Source organism: Salvelinus sp. IW2-2015, linkage group LG14 (genome assembly GCF_002910315.2).
Source record: "Salvelinus sp. IW2-2015 linkage group LG14, ASM291031v2, whole genome shotgun sequence".
NCBI classification, from domain to species: domain Eukaryota; kingdom Metazoa; phylum Chordata; class Actinopteri; order Salmoniformes; family Salmonidae; genus Salvelinus; species Salvelinus sp. IW2-2015.
Genome location: NC_036854.1, coordinates 1,398,683 through 1,412,642, shown reverse-complemented (window position 1 = coordinate 1,412,642; position 13,960 = coordinate 1,398,683). Strand labels below are relative to the sequence as shown.

Genomic DNA, 13,960 nt, shown 5'->3' with positions numbered 1-13,960 from the left:
GGAACCACTGGCCTATGACATTGGGCTACACTACAACTCGTCTTGCACTGCACAGAATATCAGATCTCAACAATGATTGGAAAAATGTTTAAAATTACCTAGGCTTAGGCTACCACATCGTTATTATATAGATATTTTCATAAGTGCTACGTGAGAGGTTGGAATATCGGACTGACAAACAAAAAAATCTAAATTGGTGGTGTGTGAATTTGTTGTGATGTGGGTGTCACGCCCTGACCGTAGATTGCTTTGTATGTTTCTATTTTTAGTTTGGTCAGGGTGTGATGTGGGTGGGTATTCTATGTTGTAGGTCTAGGTTTTCTATGTGTTTGGCCTGGTATGGTTCTCAATCAGAGGCAGCTGTCTATCGTTGTCTCTGATTGAGAGCCATACTTAGGTAGCCTGTTTTCCCACTTTTGTTTGTGGGTGGTTATTTTCTGGTTAGTGTTTGTTGCACCTGTCAGAACTGTTTGTTGGTCGTTTTTTTTTCTTTTTTCGTGTATTCATCTTGATTGAAAGTATTATGGATACGTACCACGCTGCACTTTGGTCCTCCTCTCCTTCTCCCGACGACTTTCGTTACAGAACCACCAACAAAGGACCAAGCAGCATGGGAACATGGACTCCTGGACATGGGAGGACATTTTGGACGGCAAAGGACCATGGGCACAGCCGGGAGAGTATCGCCGTCCTAAAGAGGAGCTGGAGGCAGCTAAAGCAGAGCGGCGACGCTATGAGGAGTTGGCTCGAGGAGAAGTGCACGAGAGGCAGCCCCAGATTTTTTGGCGGAGTCAGGTAGGAGACCTGAGCTAACTCCCCGTGCTTACCGTGGCGAGCGTCGTACTGGTCAGGCACCATGCTATGCGGTGGAGCGCACGGTGTCTCCAGTACGTGTTCATAGCCTGGTGCGCTACATCGCAGCTCCTCGCATCTGCCGGGCTAGCGTGGGCATAGAGCCAGGAGGGATGATGCTGGCTCAGCGCATCTGGTCTCCAGTGCGTCTCCTCGGCCCGGGTTATCCTTCGCCAGCTTTGCGCACTGTGTCTCCAGTGCGTCTGCACAGCCCAGTGCGTCCTGTGCCTGTGCCCCGCAGGTGCAGGGCCAAAGTCACCATACAGCCAGGACGGGTTGTGCAGGCTTTTTTCTCGAGACTTCCAGTGCGCCTCCACGGCCCAGTGTATCCGGTGCCTCGGCCAAGGACAAGGCCTCCTGCATGTCTCCCCAGCCTGGTGAGTCCTGTGCCTGTGCTAAGCCCTAATCCTCCTGCATGTCTCCCCAGCCTGGTGAGTCATGTGCCTTCTCTCAGAGCCAAACCTCCAGTGATGATCCATGGCACGAAGCCTCCAGTGATGATCCATGGCACGGGCCACAAAGCCTCCAGTGATGATCCATGGGCACGAAGCCTCCAGTGATGATCCATGGCAAGAAGCCTCCAGTATGATCCATAGCAAGAAGCTTCCAGTGATGATCCATGGCACGAAGCTTCCAGTGATGATCCATGGCACGAAGCCTCCAGTGGTGATTCATGGCACGAAGCCTCCAGTGATGATCCATGGCACGAAGCCTCCAGTGATGAGCCATGGCACGAAGCCTCCAGTGAAGATCCATGGCACGAAGCCTCCAGTGATGATCCATGGCACGAAGCGTCCAGTGATGATCCATGGTAAGAAGCCTCCAGTGATGATCCATGGTACGAAGCCTCCAGTAATGATCCATGGCACAAAGCCTCCAGTGAAGATCCATGGCACGAAGACTCCAGTGAGGAGCACGAGGCCTCCAGTGAAGATCCATGGCACGAAGCCTCCAGTGAGGAGTTATGGCACGAGGCCTCCAGCGTCGCCCTCTAGTCCGGAGCCTCCAGCGTCGCCCTCTAGTCCGGAGCCTCCAGCGTCGCCCTCTAGTCCGGAGCCTCCAGCGACGCCCTCTAGTCCGGAGCCTCCAGCGACGCCCTCCAGTCCGGAGCCTCCAGCAACTCCCTCCTGCCCGGAGCAGCCAGAGTCTCCCTCCTGCCCGGAGCAGCCAGAGTCCCCCTCCTGCCCGGAGCAGCCAGAGTCTCCCTCCTGCCCGGAGCAGCCAGAGTCTCCCTCCTGCCCGGAGCAGCCAGAGTCGCCCTCCTGCCCGGAGCAGCCAGAGCCTCCCTCCTGTCCGGCGCTGCCAGAGCCTCCCGCCTGTCCGGCGCTGCCAGAGTTTCCCTCCTATTCGGGGTCTGTTGTAAGGGTCCCCAGTCCGCGCTGCACTTTGGTCCTCCTCTCCTTCTCCCGACAACTTTCGTTACAGTGGGACATGATTGTTTGGTTGCGGGCCAAAATGGCCAAAATGCGGGACTGTCCTGCACAATCCAGGACGAGTGATCACCCTACAAGTATGGAATCCCACAAGGCTAGCCACCATAAAATAAAGCTGTAAAACAGATGGAAAAGTAAAGACGCTTTTCTTATCGTAGCGGATGGTGGCTAGTCTCGTATTACACTTCATAGGACTTTTAAACCATTTAATTCAGCAGCAATTGCATACTTTAACTTGATTATACATGCAATTAAAAATAACATTTAATATACATTTTATTACTGTATATGAAATCAAAGGAGAAATTGGTAAATTTGATGGAGAATGGGCTAAGTAAAAAATGGCTCATTATTCCCTATGTAGTGCACTGCTTTTGTCTAGAGCCATATAGTATGTGAGATGGTAGTGTTTCCTCTGCAGTCATTTATATGTGACGCTGCGCCATGGCAAAATCATTTCCGCCCAGGAAAGGCGGTAGAACTAATCAGTTGGACTGGCCTTTGATTTCCATAGTTTCCATAGCATGTTTTTTCACTTGACCTTCTATGTGTGCACGTGCTTGCGCATTCCACATTTTTTTTAATGAGTGTTATACTTGAGCAATAAGGCCCGAGGAGGTGTTGTGGTATATGGCCAATTAACCACGGCTAAAGGCTGTTCGTATGCACGACACAACGCGGAGTGCCTGGACACAGCCCTTAGCTATGGTATATTGGCCATATGTCACAAACCCCCGAGGAGCCTTATTGCTATTATAAACTGGTTACCAATGTAATTAGAGCAGTAAAACTAAACGTCTTGTCATACCCATGGTATACGGTCTGATATACCATGGCTTTCAGCCAATCAGAATTCAGGGCTCAAACCAGCCAGTTTATAATAAAAACCATAGGCAGCTCAGGAGTTTCAAGTTTGGGGAAGCTTACAATTTATCCTACCATTTCTACCGATCTGTGTGCCAGTTCTACACATTTTTATATGCTAATTTTTGTGAAACTTTAATTTCAATAATAACGTTTTTGTTTCTCAAAATCATTGTCACGTGGTTCATCATAAAAATCTGAAGACAAACAATAAAAATCGAAAAAGTTCAAATTCAACTAAGGTGAGAGCACCAGCCTCTGCCATATGGACACATTGATACACTGATCTATTGGCGGCTAAAGAAATGAGTGCATAGAACTCAGATATATTCTATAGGCCAATGCAGCAGTAAACCTATAACTTCATTGTCAACTAAGTAAAATACATAGACGTAAAGTAGAAAAATGAAAATAGTAGGAAATATTTCATTCATCTCTAGTCTGCTTGTCTGCCTCCCTTTCTATCTGTCTTGAATTGAGCTATTGCTAGTGAAGTGCAACATTATACCAAATCATCAACTGGGTCGCCCCAAAGCTGTCGCTAGCTAACTTGCAACATTATATCAACTAGCCCACAGAGTTTCCAGCTCCAGTGAGCTCTTGATAGACAGCTGTTTTTGTATGACGTTTCCACTGTATATATGGAATCATCAGATCATGATATTTTGCTCTTTCACACCGAGGCTTGGTGATTATCGAGGCCAGGAGTGTTGGAAAGATTTTACAAGTACTGAGGAACTATCATTTGCAATGGAAGTTAAAAAAATAACTGAGAAGCTCAGCTTATTTTGTGGTGGACGTGGTGATTTATGACAATCAGAAATCAGACATTGCCAAATGGGCACTTTCCTCCTTTTGCACACAGCAGGCCAGCAGGCCAGGTAAGCCTACTTGTGTGTGTCCTCAGGCACGTGCGCTCCCTCAACATTATCAGGAAAGAGAAACCAGACATGCTCATGGCTCACATGGAGCGCTCCAAACAAAAGACAATGAAAACATTTACAAAACTCGTAATGGTTATGAAATAAATCAAAACTTGTTTCTCACAAGCGTAGCTGGTTGTGAACTCCGCAAACAGTGTTTCCAGTCCGAGAATGAGAACGGTAAATGACTAATTAAGTAATACATGCATTGACAGAAATGAATGAATGTACCCAAATGTTTACAAAACAAACCCTGATATCACATTTACATATGTATTCAGACCCTTTACTCACTACTTTGTTGAAGCACCTTTGGCAGCGATTACAGCATCGAGTCTTCTTGGGTTTGACACTACAAGCTTGGCACACCTGTATTTGGACAGTTTTTTCCATTCTTCTCTGCAGATCCTCTCAAGCTCTGTCAGGTTGGATGGGGAGCGTGGCTGCCCAGCTATTTTTGGGTCTCTCCAGAGATGTTCGATCGGGTTCAAGGGTCATGTGCTTAGGGCCGTTGTCCTCTTGGAAGGTGAATCTTCGCCCCAGTCTGAGTCTCTGGAGCAGGTTTTCATCAATGATCTCTCTGTTACTTTTCTCCGTTCATCTTTGCTTCGATCCTGACTAGTCTCCCAGTCCCTGCCGCTGAAAAACATCCCCACAGCATGATGATGCCACTACCATGCTTCACCATAGGTATGGTGCCAGGTTTCCTCCAGACGTGACGGTTGGCATTCAGGCCAAAGATTTCAATCTTGGTTTCATCAGACCAGAGAATCTTGTTTCTCATGGTCTGAGATTCTTTAACTCCAAGCGGGCTGTCATATGCCTTTTACTGAGGAGTGGCTTCCATCTGGCCACTACCATGAAGGCCTGATTGGTGGTGCTGCAGAGATGGTTGTCCCTCTGGAAGGTTCTCTCATTTCCACAGAGGAACTGTAGAACCATCGGAATCTTGGTTACCTCCCTGACCAAGGCCCTTCTACCCCGGTTGCTCAGTTTGGCCGGGCGGTCAGCTCTAGGAAGAGTCTTGGTGGTTCCAAACTTCTTCCATTTAAGAATGATAGAGGCCACTGTGTTCTTGGGGAACTTCAATGCTGGAGACATTTTTTGGTACCCGTCCACAGATCTGTGCTTCGACACAATCCTGTCTCGGCGCTCTACGGACAATTTTTTTCGACCTCATGGCTTGGTTTTTGCTCTGACATGCACTGTCAACTGTGGGACCTTATATAGACAGATGTGTGCATTTCCAAATCATGTCCAATTAATTGAATTTACCACAGGTGGACTCCAATCGAATAGTACTACACCGGCTCCAACGCTCGGCGGATGTGGCAGGGCTTGCAAACTATTACAGACTACAAAGGGAAGCACAGCCAAGAGCTGCCCAGTGACACGAGCGTACCAGATGCGCTAAATTACTTCTATGCTTGCTTCGAGGCAAATAACACTGAAACGTGCATGAGAGCAACAGCTGTTCCGTAAGACTGTGTGAGCACGCTCTCCGCAGCCGATGTGAGCAAGACCTTTAAACAGGTCAACATTCACAAGGCCGTAGGGCCAGATGGATTACCAGGACGTGTACTCCGAGCATGCGCTAATCAACTTGAAGTGTTTTCACTGACATTTTCAACCTATCCCTGTCTGAGTCTGTAATACCAAAATGTTTCAAGCAGACCACCATAGTCCTTGTGCCCAAGGAAGCGAAGGTAACCTGCCTAAATGATTACCGCCCCGTAGCACTCACGTTGGTAGCCATGAAGTGCTTTGAAGGACTGGTCATGGCTCACATTAACACAATCATGCCAGAAACCCTAGACCCACTCCAATTCTTGTGCTTAATACAAGGACAACAAAATGTATGGGTTTCTCTTCCCTGAAAGTAAACAGATTGAGTCACTTGTAGATTTTAACTATAAAAAAGGCCAGCAAATTGATAGGGTCACCACCTATAAGTATCTTGGGATTTGGTTTGATGAAAAGCTGAATTTTAAACAGCACATTGACCAAGAAACTGAAGTTGAAATTGGGTTTCTATTTTAGGAACAAATCTTGCTTTTCAATGTTAGTCAGAAAGGGTCTTGTTCAAAGCACTTTTTTAAATCAGTGCTGGATTTTGGTGATGTCTATACGCAGGCCTCAGCAAGTACCTTAAGAACTCTGGACACAGTGTATCTTGGGGATTGAAGATGTATTACAAATGCTAGATCACTCACCTATCACTGTGATCTGTATGCTATGGTGCAATGGACCTCTCTCTCCACTAGGAGGGTTAAGCACTGGTACACTTTAATGTGTACAAAGCATTGATAGGACAACTCCCTTTGTATCTCTGTTCCTTACTGACCAGATCAGTCACTCAATACAGTCTTCGATCACAGTTGCTGCTGTCCTTGTCTGTTCCTAAGGCTAGAACTGAGATGGGGAAACAATCTTTTCCCCATAATGCCACTTCATCCTGGAACATGCTTCCAAAGACATTAAAGTTAGGGGAGTTGGTGTCCGTGCCTGTTTTTAAGATTCTGATAGACAACACTGTTTGTGATAGCTGCAGTTGTTTCTAATCTTCAATTATATCGGTAACCTGTGACTTGTATCTTGTGGGTAGGTAACAGGGTTGACGTGCTATGCTCGACCCACTCAGTTTTTAATTATTTTTTAATTTTACCATTATTCTACCAGGTAAGTTGACTGATAACACATTCTCATTTACAACAATGACCTGGGGAATAGTTACAGGGGAGAGGAGGGGGATAATGAGCCAATTGTAAGCTGGGGATGATTAGATGACCGTGATGGTATGAGGGACAGCTTGGGAATTTAGCCAGGACACCGGGGTTAACACCCTTACTCTTACGATAAGTGCCATGAGATCTTTAGTGACCACAGAGAGTCAGGACACCCGTTTAACGTCCCATGCGAAAGACGGCACCCTACACAGGGCAGTGTCCCCAGTCACTGCCCTGGGGCATTGGGATATTTTTTTAGGCCTGAGGAAAGAGAGGTGTTGGAGGGCCTCCTACTGGCCCTCCAACACCACTTCCAGCAGCATCTGGTCTCCCATCCAGGGACTGACCAGGACTAACCCTGCTTAGTTTCAGAAGCAAGCCAGCAGTGGGATGCAGGGTGGATTTCCACCACAAAGCACCAGAAAATGGCCAAGAAGATTAGAACCAGTTTACATGGTTTTACACCATGATTTGACTGTAAGATGTTCAATGTTTCTTTTGAAAATAATATTTTAAAAGGATTAGTTTCACCATATTCAAATGAGAGTTCAATTCCTTTTCAACAGGACTGACCTTAAAATGAGAGACAAATTGTTGTTTTACCTAAAATGTATCACTAATTACATGAGAAAAAATGTTAATCTACAGAAATTACTTTGTCAAAGCTACAAAATTACTAGTGCTTTACAATGATGGTGTAAACTTGGAGATATGTTGGGGGGAAGTGGGTTAAAATTGTCCTGGAAGTCAGAGGGTGCACGGAGAGACATCTCAAAATGCTGAATTTGAGCACTTTAGCAAGTCTTTTCACATTAAAAATCTGATTTAATTATTGATAACAGGCTTTTAAAATTCAATATTGGTTCACAATTTCTACATAAAATATCAAAGGGCACTCATTTCGTGGCATGACCTGGCTATATGGGTTTTTTCATCCCAACCATGTTTGATGTCAAATTTCCATCGAGGGATAAAATGTGTTCTGTTGCATGTATGTATTAAAGTGGCCCACTCTCTTTTAATGATTACCACCCCAGAGACCTGTACTGGGGAATAGCGTCTTTGATCAAGTTCCTGGTGATGCACTGTATTAATACGAAAGACGATATACTGTATTAATACTAAAGACTATATACTGTATTAATACTAAAGACTATATACTGTATTAATACTAAAGACTATATACTGTAATAATACTAAATACTATATACTGTATTAATACTAAAGACTTGATACTGTATTAATACTAAAGACTATATACTGTATTAATACTAAAAACTATATACTGTATTAATACTAAAGACTATATACTGTAATAATACTAAATACTATATACTGTATTAATACTAAAGACTTTATACTGTATTAATACTAAAGACTGTATACTGTAATAATACTAAAGACTATATACTGTATTAATACTAAAGACTATATTTGCTTTATTAATACTAAAGACTATATACACTGAGTGTACAAAACATTAGGAACATCTACACTTTCCATGACACATCAAATCAATAAAATTTTATTGGTCACATACACATGGTTAGTAGATGTTAATGCGAGTGTAGCGAAATGCGTGTGCTTCTAGTTCCGACAGTGCAGCAATATCTAACATGTAATCTAACAATTCCACAACAACTACCTAATACACACAAAGCTAAGTAAAGGAATGGAATACGAATATATACACTACTGTTCAAAAGTTTGGGGTCACTTAGAAATTTCCTTGTTTTTGAAAGAAAAGCATTTTTTTTGTCCATTTAAATAGTTTTTATTTATTTATTTAACCAGGTAGGCCAGTTGAGAACAAGTTCTCATTTACAACTGCGACCTGGCCAACAACACAGAGTTACACACAAACAAACGTACAGTCAATAACACAATAGAAAAGAAAAATTGAAAAATCTATGTACAGTGTGTGCAAATGTAGAAGAGTAGGGAGGTAGGCAAAAAAACAAACATCAAATTGATCAGAAATACAGTGTAGACATTATTAATGTCGCCTCACAAGTCCTCAGAAGCCTGACAAGTCCTCAACTGGCAGCTTCATTAAATAGTACCCGCAAAACACCAGTCTCATCGTCAACCATGAAGAGGCGACGCCGGGATGCTGGCCTTCAAGGCAGAGTTGCAAAGAAAAAGCCATATCTCAGACTGGCCAATAAAAATAAAAGATTAAGATGGGCAAAAGAACACAGACACTGGACAGAGGAACTCTGCCTAGAAGGCCAGCATCCCAGAGTTGCCTGTTGACGTTGAGACTGGTGTTTTGCGGGTACTATTTAATGAAGCTGCCAGTTGAGGACTTGTGAGGCATCTGTTTCTCAAACTAGACACTCTAATGTACTTGTCCTCTTGCTCAGTTGTGCCATGTGGCTTCCCACTCCTCTTTCTATTCTGGTTAAAGCCAGTTTGCACTGTTCTGTGGAGTGAGTAGTACACAGCGTTGTACGAGATCTTCAGTTTCTTGGCAATTTCTCACATGTAATAGCCTTCATTTCTCAGAACAAGAATAGACTGACGAGTTTCAGAAGAAGGGTCTTTGTTTCTGGCCATTTTGAGCCTGTAATCAAACCCACAAATGCTGATGCTCCAGATGCTCAACTAATCTAAAGAAGGACAGTTTTCAGCTGTGCAATTGGCATGCTGACTGTATGAATGTCCACCAGAGCTGTTGCCAGGTAATTTAATGTTCTTTTCTCTACCATAAGCCGACTCTTAAAGCCCCTTTGTGGGGAAAAAAACTCATTCTGATTGGCTTGGCCTGGCTCCCCTGTGGGTGGGCCTATGCGCCCCTGCTCAGCCATGTGAAATCCATAAATTAGAGCCTAATTAATTAATTAAAATTTATTTATTTCCTTATATGAACTCTAACGCAGTAAAATTGTTGAAATTATTGTATGTTGCGTTTATTTTTGTTCAGTATATTTTACAATTTAGATAGTCATGACCCAGATGTATAATGTGCCATTTTTGGATTGCGTAAACAATGACAGTAATTGTGTAGAGGCAGGGATGCAGGGCTGTGTTCCAATTAAAACAACTACAAGTGTGCTTGCTCTAGTTCCTAAACGGCACAGCTAGGAGAGCTCAAAAAAGCACCTTATAGTTGAAGGCTCTTCGAGTCATAAAAGTGCATTGAAATGAATTAGGAACTGTACACACTTTGGAGAGGTGTGTGGCCACTTGGAAACACCAGTTAGACCTCTCACTCAAACCCTTGTAATTGATGCACCTACCCCAAATTTTCCAAGAATATTCTTATCATGTTACTGAATGTATCCAGACTATTTTCAGATTCCGTTGTCAACAATTGTGGTGAAAAGTACAGTAAATGTAAAATGCACAAAAATTCAAGTGTAATGTCTTGTCAGGTGAACTGTTGTCTTTTTAGTCTAATAATTTTTCTATGAACTTCAAACTGTTCCCTTTTTTAATAGCTACCATGGTTATGCATATGCTTTCTATATTTCTTTTGTAAGAAACATTTCAATTTAGCCCTATCCATGTAGGCCAATTCCCACGAGTGTCGTGGGTTAAGGGAGATAACGGTTATCTTTAAGGTTTACTGTCCCTGCATGCTCTGTTAAAAAATAAAATGCACTTTATCCTCTTTGGTCTGAGAATGTTATTCTCAGTGATGTCTTTCTCAGCATTCTACATTAGAAGCAACAGTGGATGGACTGTGAACGTTCCAGTGCATTTCAGAACTATGTGTGATCTACTCAAAAGTATTGATTGTGATTATAGTTATATGATTCTACTCATTGTAACTATGTCTGATCTCTTCCCAGGACTATGAATTTCTGTTCCAGACCGGTTTGTGCTGTAGTGTGTACAGTATAGTTTTATTATAGTAATATGTTGTCTGTGTGTCTATAAAATGTTGTAGGGCTATGAGTTTCTGTACCAGAGTTGTGTGTGCTGTACAGGTAACTGCCAAAATAATGGAAACAGTTGAGTAAATGAGGGATACAGTGTTTTGAAAGCAAGTGCTTCCGCACAGGTGTAGTTCCTGAGTTAATTGAGCAATTAAAGTCCCATCATGCTTAGGGTTATTATTTTGGCCATTATTTTGTCTACCATGCCTATGCCCCCATAGGATGACAATGTTCCATCCACAGGGCATGAGTGGTCATTGAATGGTTTGATGAGCATGAAAACGATGTAAACCATATGCCCTCTCAGTCACGAGATCTCAACCCAATTGACACTTATGGGAGATTCATACAAAAAAAACTATGGAATATCTTGTGGAAGAATGGTGTCGCGTCCCTCCAATAGAGTTCCAGACACTTGTAGAATCTATGCCAAGGTGCATTGAAGCTGTTCTGGATGTGGTGGCCCAACACCCTATTAAGAAAGGGGAAAAGGGAATGTGGGATACCTAGTCAGTTGTACATTCAGTGACACTTTATGTTGTTGTTTTCTTAATTTTGTTAGGAACCTATATCTTCCACATCAGTGATTCTCAACTGGTTTTGCCTTAGGACCCAAATTGAACCAGGTTGTCTCAGTCGCATCAAAATTATAGATTTTCTTTTGCTACAATGAAATCTGGAAAACAATTTGTAATGCTATATTGATCGTACATTTTGCAATTATATGTCAAGGGAACAACATTCCCACCTCTTTCCTTGTCATTAATTACATATTGCTCATATTCTTGATGAAGAATGTTAATAAGCTCACTGGTTTGAGACCACTAAATCATCTCCATTTATACACTTTCTATCTGGTTTTAGTCATTTAAGTTCAGACTGGAGTATTTTATAATTATTTTTTACTCAGACACCCATGACATATTCAAAACCTCCCGCGGCCCAAATTTGGATCGCGACCCACCAGTTGAGAATCTCTGTTTTACAGTATATAAATCTGTGCTGTATGTTTCTATACAGGATTATGAGTTCCTGTACCAGAGTGGTGTGTGCTGTATCTTCGGCCCCGGCACCAGAATCGCTCAGGCTTCAGTGGAGGTGATCGACAACATTGAGAAGAGCCTGGACAAGATCCGCCAGGCCATGTAGACAGACTGCTGACAAACAATATAACTCGATAATATAGTCTACAATGGCTCAATATGTACATACACAGCCATGGGGGAAAAACTGCAAACGTAGGGGTGTGATATCTGCTCAGGATGATAGAAAAAGACTAATGAGATTGTGAAATTCTACCAAAATCATCACCATAATATACAGATAATTCTACAGATCTGTCTAGCTTCACCAGCGTTTCTTAATACATTCCTGGGGGACAACCCTATTCAGCTACTAGGACTTGGTGATTGGTTCCGTACAGTAAGTTCTGGGCTAGGACAAAATGTGCTCTTTCTGAGTGGTCCCCCTTGAATAGATTGGGCAACACTGATATAGACAGATGCTTGTGAAAACTGAAAATATATTGTATATTATGGTAGAACAAGGAGATTGTGAAATATTCTTAATGACTTTTTGAAGTGATCCATACTATCATGTTAAGTCACTGGACTTAAGTCTGTTGTGATTAAAAATAATGTGATTTGTTTCATGTTAAAGCTTCCATGCTTCAGATGAGGTATTACATTTGATAAATAAGATCAATAACTTTAACAAAACTTATTTTGATTACTTATTGATTCATAGTTTTACTGCTGGCTATTCTGCAAAGTCTCCCTAACTTGCGCATAGTATCCTGAAGATACCTTATTACCTTTATTTATTTTATTACCTTTATTAATACAAACCTGGCAATGGGATAGTCATTTGGTATATTAGGTCAATACTCTCACACGGTGGCGTGTTTTCAAATATGCCAAGAGAAACCAGGCTTCGCCCAAAAATGGACCAAGAAAGAAACATAAAAGTAATGTGTCTTTTGTCTCTCTTGTTTAATAATTTTCCTTCAATTTGCAAGAGGCTGAATGTATCTCACTGGAGAAAGCATCTGAACGAATAAAACAGTGCCCCTCTGTCTCTGTGTAGCCCATCTATCTGATGCTGTCTGGCCAAAAATAGTATAATATTGTTTCCGCCCGTAGCATTGAATGCAAGGGAAACCAGCGAGCATTTGGCCTCCCTTGATAAAAAAAGTATACAAAAATAGTCAATCAGCGTTGAGCTAAACTGAGCAAGCTCAATTGTGAATGGTACTGGCACACCACAAAAAGTGTCAAGGGAATCCAGTTTGGATTTGGCTTCGCACCAATCACGTCAAAAGCCAAACTTCATTGACACAACTTGAATTGTTGCAACTCGTTGTGTTGTTGTTCTCAGTGGCTAGCTAGCTAAAATTGTCCCTTTCTTAAATTAGCCATGGATGGAGAAAGGGATTTGGACTTGTGGTTTTACTTAATTATTCGTAATGGCCAATGATTATAACTGCGATTCTGATCCAACCATAAATTCATACATTGTGCCTCTGGCTTGAGAGGATGGAAGTTTAATAAACTCAGCAAAAAAATAAACATCCTCTCACTGTCAACTGCGTTAACTTTCAGCAAACTTAACGTGTGGACATAACAAGATTCAACAACTGAGACATAAACTGAACAAGTTCCACAGACATGTGACAAACAGAAATTTAATAATGTGTCCCTGAACAAATGGGGTAGGGGTGGGGGTCGAAATCAAAAGTAACAGTCTGTATCTGGTGTGGCCACCAGCTGCATTAAGTACTGCAGTGCATCTCCTCCTCATGGACTGCACCAGATTTTCCAGTTCTTGCTGTGAGATGTTACACCACTCTTCCACCGAGGCACCTGCAAGACATTTCTGCGGGGAATGGCCCTAGCCCTCACCCTCCGATCCAACAGGTTCCAGACGTGCTCAATGGGATAGAGATCCGGGCTCTTCGCTGGCCATGGCAGAACACTGACATTCCTGTCTTGCAGGAAATCACACACAGAACGAGCAATATAGCTGGTGGCATTGTCATGCTGGATGGTCAAGTCAGGATGAGCCTGCAGGAAGGGTACCACATGAGGGAGGAGGATGTCTTCCCTGCAACGCACAGAGTTGAGATTGCCTGCAATGACAACAAGCTCAGTCCGATGATGCTGTGACACACCGCCACAGACCATGACAAACCCTTCACCTCCAAATCGATCCCGCTCCAGAGTACAAGCCTCGGTGTAACGCTCATTCCTTTGACAATAAACGTGAATCCGACCATCACC

At 43.0% G+C, this 13,960-nt stretch overlaps 1 pseudogene; it reads left to right on the top strand.

Moving 5' to 3' along the window:
- The window catches only part of LOC111972873 (methylmalonyl-CoA mutase, mitochondrial-like), a 49,618-nt pseudogene extending 37,787 nt beyond the window's left edge, over positions 1–11,831 (top strand).
- Positions 11,832–13,960: the final 2,129 nt, after the last annotated feature.